This window comes from Nanorana parkeri, unplaced genomic scaffold (genome assembly GCF_000935625.1).
Source record: "Nanorana parkeri isolate BGI_ZX_2015 unplaced genomic scaffold, ASM93562v1 scaffold3439, whole genome shotgun sequence".
Taxonomy (NCBI): domain Eukaryota; kingdom Metazoa; phylum Chordata; class Amphibia; order Anura; family Dicroglossidae; genus Nanorana; species Nanorana parkeri.
This window is the reverse complement of record NW_017309707.1, coordinates 32,919-41,119: the sequence shown is the minus strand read 5'-3', so window position 1 is coordinate 41,119 and position 8,201 is coordinate 32,919.

Here is an 8,201-nt window from a genome sequence, read left to right as displayed (position 1 = left end):
GGACCGCGAGATTGTGTAGACAAGGATGACCGCTAGATTCAGTAGACAAGGATGACCGCTAGAGTCAGTAGACAAGGATGACCGCTAGAGTCAGTAGACAAGGATGACCGCTAGAGTCAGTAGTAGACCCCGGTCCAGTGTGACCGGTAGGGAATGATATCTATGGGGCCCCAGCTACAATGCAGTACAATGGGGGAAGTGTCCTTATCCGGCGTTGGTCTCCTATATGAGAATACCGTCCCGCATGGATCGTGGGAACTGGAGATCTCCGGAGGTATGGCCTCACTTAGTGAAATCTCCACATAGAATAAGAGAAGAATTCCAGTGCTGGGAGTACTCGCATGTGCTGTGCTTTGGGCTGTTAGATGGATCCGGATGGTGTCGCTGATTGGCCAGATAGTATAGAGACGTCTTCACTCGGAGGTTCCAATAGACCGTGCGTGGAGTCTCTGCTTTCTGTGCGGTCACCTCGGTTCTCAGCTGGTGGGTCCTGAACCCAGAAGTGGGTGGCGACACCGTGTTCAGTGGGGGTCGCCGTATGCCTTCCGCTTTTCTAGGTGTGAGGCTCCTCCCCCTAGCTCACACCGAGCAGCCATTCAAAATATGCCGCCCGGCACTGAGTGTCGACTTGAGGTGGGCTGGAGTTATGTCCTTGAGGGGAGCTCCATCTATCCATACGTGCGTTGCTTACAACTCCCTCGCATGCTCTGTAGAGGTGCCTGGGCTGACGTGACGTCACATTCTGGCTCCCGGCACCTCTACGGGGCCCGCATGGGGAGCTGTACCAGCACTGCGCATATAGATGGAGCTCCATCACAGCCCCACACTGGACCCCCGGGTCAGGATCCGCTCCAGTTCTCGCAAGGTAGGGATGTTTGTGGTTGTGTCCGTCTGTGTTTTTGAGGGCCGTTCACACTAGTACATCACACAGTCCCATATGATTAATGCCATGTACCATGCGTCCTGGTGTGGGAGGTGCCTTGCCATTCTTTTGAATGGCACCCAAAACGCAATCCCCTCCCCCCCAGTTCGATCACCAGCACCGGAACGCGCGGCAATGCTGTGCGTTCCATTGCGGTGCGACTTGGGTCACGACTTGATGACCGAGGACAAATGTGGGTTCTGAGGTTACACAGGTTGAGAACCGCGGCGTATCGGTGTGATCGCAGTCAGCGCCGTTCACTTTCTTGCACCGGGATTCGAATTGACCCGACATGCGGGTGAGATCTCGGCTAGGTGTCCACTGCCGTGACGCGTTTCGCCCCCCCCCTCCCGCCTTTTCTCCCAGGACTTGGTCAGAATCTGGCAAGGGGCGTTCTCGCAGAGTTTTTATTGCTGAACTCGCATGATCCAGGTGTTACGGAAATTCGCTTGGCTCAACGCACAAATCCATGCTGCACTAGAGTGCGCCAAAGTATGTCAAACACAAAGAATTTCCCCCCGTGCTTAAAAGCACAGTTGTATTACGCTCCTTTGTGCGAGGACTGGAAGTACCTCTGTAGAGTCAGGACACAGGATATAGATGTTGCTTGTTTGCTAGTTCCATTCTTAGAGCCCCCCCAGCACAGGTATTTGTTTATTTTTTTTATAGCTGCCCAACAGGAAGTGATGTCAGACAGGAAGTGATGTCACACAGCGAGACAGGAAGTGAACAGGAAACCACCAACACTTCAACATAGCCAGCTAACAAAACACATTAATACAATAATCTATTACCACTGACGTGGACATTTCACTAGGATGTGTTTTTAGTGCGTTGTAACATTTTGTCACTATGTCTCTCCGTGTCCGGGTTTGCTGCGTCACGCCCAATCGGAGCGTGACCCGGTTTAAATCCCCACTAAGAGTAAACCATTGGAGTAGATATCTTATGCGTGGCGGAGCAGTGTCTTCTTGGTGAATGTATGGACGCACGGCAGGGGCCCCCGGGGAATGCATGGATTTATTGGCTCGCGTGGATGCATTTGTTTTGAACGCAGTATATGAAAGGAACGTGCGTTGTCTCTAGTGCGCCTGATCAACCCGCTGGAGATAATATGACGTCGTCCCGGTAAATAAGCGCGCATGAGAATCATAGTAACGTTGTTGGGCATTGATCACCGAGCCGCGCTGGATAAAGTCACTCCGGTGGTGTTATGGAAATTCGCTTGGTTAAACGCACAAATCCATGCCGCACTAAACTGCGCCAAAGTACGTCAAACACAAAGAATTTCCCCCGTTGTATTACGCTCTCCTGTGCGAGGACTGGAAGTACCTCTGTAGGGTCAGGACACAGGAGACACGTGTTGCTTGCTTATGAGTTCCATGCTAAGAGACCCAGCACAGGAATTTGTTTATTGTTTTATAGCTGCCCAACAGGAAGTGATGTCAGACAGGAAGTGGTCTCACACAGCAAACCAGGAAGTGATTTCAACCAGGAAGTGATGTCAGACAGGAAGTGATGTCTCACACAGCAAACCAGGAAGTGATGTCTCACACTGCAAACCAGGAAGTGATTTCAAACAGGAAGTGACGTCAACAACCAGCAAACCAGGATGTCAGACACTGCAAACCAGGAAGTGATTTCAGACAGGAAGTGATGTCTCACACAGCAAACCAGGAAGTGATTTCAAACAGGAAGTGACGTCAACAACCAGAAACCAGGATGTCAGACAGGAAGTGGTCTCACACAGCAAACCAGGAAGTGATTTCAAACAGGAAGTGATGTCAGACAGGAAGTGATGTCTCACACAGCAAACCAGGAAGTGATTTCAAACAGGAAGTGACGTCAACAACCAGCAAACCAGGAAGTGATGTTAACAACCAACATCACTTCCTCAATACACAGCCAGTCAACAAAGCACATGTAGTAGAAGCGGTGTGCACAGAATTAAACCCGCGTGCACAGCCGCATGTTTTCCTAGCCGCCATCTTTCCACACCCACAATCTCCCATCAGCACCGGAGTGACTTTATCCCGCGTGGCTCAGTGAGCAATGCCACATAACGTTACTCGGACTCTCATGCGCGCTCATTCACAGGGACGATGTTATCCCCAGTAGTTGATCAGACGCCCCAGAGACAACAAACGCACGTTCCTTTCATATACTGCGTTCCAAACAAATGTATCCACGCAAGCCAATAAATCCATGCATTGCACGGGGGGCCCCAGCCGGCGTCCATACATTCGCCAAGAACACACTGCTCCGCTGCGCATAAGATATCTACTCCAATGGTTTACTCTTAGTAGGGATTTAAGCCGCGTCACGCTCCGATTGGGCGTGACGCAGCAAACCCCGACACGGAGAGACATAGTGACAACATGTTACAATACACTACAAACACATCCTAATAACATGTCCACAACACAGGTTTTCTTAACCCCTAAAATGCTGGAGTGAACGGTGTGGTAATACAATCGTACAGTGAAAATAAAAGACTCCTTGTGCATTGGAAGGGGGATTTCAGGAAGTAAGAATGACAGACGAAGGAATGGAATCGACAGGAAGTCTAAGAGATCGCATGCACACTGCAATATCGCTGTAGTCACCCATTCCCAGGGGGAACCTTTATGCAGAATCAAAAGATTGGTCTCGGGAAAAATGGCGGACATGGGAGAGGTCAGGGTGGGGTCTGGTCTCAGGGAAGATAATGGACATGGGAGAGGTCAGGGTGGGGTCTGGTCTCAGGGAAGATAATGGACATGGGAGAGGTCAGGGTGGGGTCTGGTCTCAGGGAAGATAATGGACATGGGAGAGGTCAGGGTGGGGTCTGGTCTCAGGGAAGATGGGGGATATGGGAGGGGAAAGATGGGGGATATGGGAGAGGTCAGGGTGGGGTCTGGTCTCGGGGAAGATGGGGGATATGGGAGAGGTCAGGGTGGGGTCTGGTCTCGGGGAAGATGGAGGATATGGGAGGGGACAGGGGGACTTGATCTCCGGGAAGATGGGGGATATGGGAGAGGTCAGGGTGGGGACTTGATCTCCGGGAAGATTGGGGGATATGGGAGGGGACAGGGGGACTTGATCTCCGGGAAGATGGCGGACATGGGAGAGGTCAGGGAAGGGACAGGGCATGGTCTGGTCTCCGGGAAGATGGCAGACATGTGAGGAGACAGGGTGGGGGTCTTGTCTCTGGGAAGATGGCACACATGGGAGGGGTCAGAGATGGGACAGGGTGGTGTCTGGTCTCTGAGAAGATGGCAAACATGGGAGGGGTCAGGGATAGGGCAGGGTGGGGTACTGGTCTCTGGGAAGATGGCACACATGGGAGGGGTCCGGGATGGGACAGGGATAGGGGTCTGGTCTCTGAGAAGATGGGCGGACAAGGGAGAGGTCAGGGAGGGGACAGTCGGGCATGGTCTCCGGCAAGATGGCTATGGCAGAGGTCAGGGTGGGGACAGGGCATGGTCTGGTCTCCAGGAAGATGGCAGACATGGGAGGAGACAGGGTGGGGTTTGGTCTCCGGGAATATGGCACACATGGGAGAGGTCAGGGATGGGACAGGGTGGGGTCTGGTCTCAGGGAAGATGGCGGATAAGGGAAAGGTCAGGGAGGGAACTTTCCAGTAAGAGCTTTAAATGAGTTGGCACTAGTGCACCACTCGGGAAGACTGGGGAGATGGGAGGAGTCGGAGAGGAGACAGGGTGGGGTCTGGTATAATTAAAGATAGCAGAGATGGGAGGAGATAGGGTGGGGTCTGGTATAAGTAAAGCTAGTAGAGATGGGAGGAGTCAGGGTGGGGTCTGGTTGTAGTAAAGATAGCAGAGATGGGAGGGATGGGAGGAGATAGGGTGGGGTCTGGTTGAAGTAAAGATAGTAGAGATGGGAGGAGTCAGGGAGGGACACGGAGGGGTGTGGTTTCCAGACAGAAAGTGGATATAAGAAGAGTCGGTATAGGGAGAACATTTCTGACACAGGTAAGAGCAGTGTGTGCTGTGATGCGGCTGTTGGGGTGTGCGGCGCTGTGTGTGTGGTGTGTGTGTGGTGTGTGTGTGGTGTGTGTGTGTTGGGGTGTGCTGTCTTAGGGTTAGACTCCCATGTCCACACTTTTATTTGTATAAAGGGGGTGGGATGTAGTACAACATTTTGTTTAATGAAGTGTGTTCACTGGTATCCATTTGGCTTCTCCGATCCTTTATAACCACTGTGGGCTGATCCTTCTCCAGACTCTGCCCTGAGCGTTTATGGTGTGTGGGTGGTCTGGTCTGACTCACCTCCTTCCAGGGCGGATTATTGGGTAATCACTCAGCTTCCTGCCCACACTTCTCACACATGACTCTGACACGGTGGAGAGATTCCCTCATTGTAGGTGTCACCAGTGGTGACCCTCTTGTATTGTAGGGTGACCTGTTGGTGGGGTGAAGACCTGTATGGGGGACCCGGAGGTCTATGATGGTACTGGAGACCCTCTTGTATTGTAGGGTGACCTGTTGGTGGGTGAAGACCTGTATGGGGGACCCGGAGGTCTATGATGGTACTGGGGACCTTCTTGTATTGTAGGGTGACCTGTTGGTGGGTGAAGACCTGTATGGGGGACCCGGAGGTCTATGATATTACTGGGGACCTTCTTGTATTGTAGGGTAACCTGTTGGTGGGTGAAGACCTGTATGGGGGACCCGGAGGTCTATGATGTTACTGGGGGCCTTCTTGTATTGTAGGGTGACCTGTTGGTGGATAGAAGACATATATGGGGGACCTGGAGGTCTATGATGGTACTGGGGACCCTCTTGTATTGTAGGGTGACCTGTTGGTGGGGTGAAGACCTGTATGGGGGACCCGGAGGTCTATGATGGTACTGGTGACCCCCTTGTATTGGAGGGTGACCTGTTGGTGGATAGAAGACATATATGGGGGACCCGGAGGTCTATGATGGTACTGGTGACCCCCTTGTATTGGAGGGTGACCTGTTGGTGGATAGAAGACATATATGGGGGACCCGGAGGTCTATGATGGTACTGGTGACCCCCTTGTATTGGAGGGTGACCTGTTGGTGGATAGAAGACATATATGGGGGACCCGGAGGTCTATGATGGTACTGGTGACCCCCTTGTATTGGAGGGTGACCTGTTGGTGGATAGAAGACATATATGGGGGACCCGGAGGTCTATGATGGTACTGGTGACCCCCTTGTATTGGAGGGTGACCTGTTGGTGGATAGAAGACATATATGGGGGACCCGGAGGTCTATGATGGTACTGGTGACCCCCTTGTATTGGAGGGTGACCTGTTGGTGGATAGAAGACATATATGGGGGACCCGGAGGTCTATGATGGTACTGGTGACCCCCTTGTATTGGAGGGTGACCTGTTGGTGGATAGAAGACATATATGGGGGACCCGGAGGTCTATGATGGTACTGGTGACCCCCTTGTATTGGAGGGTGACCTGTTGGTGGATAGAAGACATATATGGGGGACCCGGAGGTCTATGATGGTACTGGTGACCCCCTTGTATTGGAGGGTGACCTGTTGGTGGATAGAAGACATATATGGGGGACCCGGAGGTCTATGATGGTACTGGTGACCCCCTTGTATTGGAGGGTGACCTGTTGGTGGATAGAAGACATATATGGGGGACCCGGAGGTCTATGATGGTACTGGTGACCCCCTTGTATTGGAGGGTGACCTGTTGGTGGATAGAAGACATATATGGGGGACCCGGAGGTCTATGATGGTACTGGTGACCCCCTTGTATTGGAGGGTGACCTGTTGGTGGATAGAAGACATATATGGGGGACCCGGAGGTCTATGATGGTACTGGTGACCCCCTTGTATTGGAGGGTGACCTGTTGGTGGATAGAAGACATATATGGGGGACCCGGAGGTCTATGATGGTACTGGTGACCCCCTTGTATTGGAGGGTGACCTGTTGGTGGATAGAAGACATATATGGGGGACCCGGAGGTCTATGATGGTACTGGTGACCCCCTTGTATTGGAGGGTGACCTGTTGGTGGATAGAAGACATATATGGGGGACCCGGAGGTCTATGATGGTACTGGTGACCCCCTTGTATTGGAGGGTGACCTGTTGGTGGATAGAAGACATATATGGGGGACCCGGAGGTCTATGATGGTACTGGTGACCCCCTTGTATTGGAGGGTGACCTGTTGGTGGATAGAAGACATATATGGGGGACCCGGAGGTCTATGATGGTACTGGTGACCCCCTTGTATTGGAGGGTGACCTGTTGGTGGATAGAAGACATATATGGGGGACCCGGAGGTCTATGATGGTACTGGTGACCCCCTTGTATTGGAGGGTGACCTGTTGGTGGATAGAAGACATATATGGGGGACCCGGAGGTCTATGATGGTACTGGTGACCCCCTTGTATTGGAGGGTGACCTGTTGGTGGATAGAAGACATATATGGGGGACCCGGAGGTCTATGATGGTACTGGTGACCCCCTTGTATTGGAGGGTGACCTGTTGGTGGATAGAAGACATATATGGGGGACCCGGAGGTCTATGATGGTACTGGTGACCCCCTTGTATTGGAGGGTGACCTGTTGGTGGATAGAAGACATATATGGGGGACCCGGAGGTCTATGATGGTACTGGTGACCCCCTTGTATTGGAGGGTGACCTGTTGGTGGATAGAAGACATATATGGGGGACCCGGAGGTCTATGATGGTACTGGTGACCCCCTTGTATTGGAGGGTGACCTGTTGGTGGATAGAAGACATATATGGGGGACCCGGAGGTCTATGATGGTACTGGTGACCCTCTTGTATTGTAGTGTGACCTGTTGGTGGATAGAAGACCTTTATGGGGGACCCGGAGGTCTATGATGGTACTGGTGACCCCCTTGTATTGGAGGGTGACCTGTTGGTGGATAGAAGACATATATGGGGGACCCGGAGGTCTATGATGGTACTGGGGACCCTCTTGTATTGTAGGGTGACCTGTTGGTAGGATGAAGACCTGTATGGGGGACCCGGAGGTCTATGATGGTACTGGGGACCCTCTTGTATTGTAGGGTGACCTGTTGGTGGGGTGAAGAACTGTATGGGGGACCCGGAGGCCTATGTACAGAGCTAGTCACTGTTGGATTGGACGGGTGAGTTTGATTGCTCAGACGTAGCACCAGGAAATGTCATGTGTCACTGCCATAGTTTGTGGGGGAGGGGCTCTCTCTAGTGGCAGGTGGGGGGAGGAGGGGCTCCCTCTAGTGGCAGGTGGGGGTAGGAGGGGCTCCCTCTAGTGGCGGTTGGAGGAAGAGG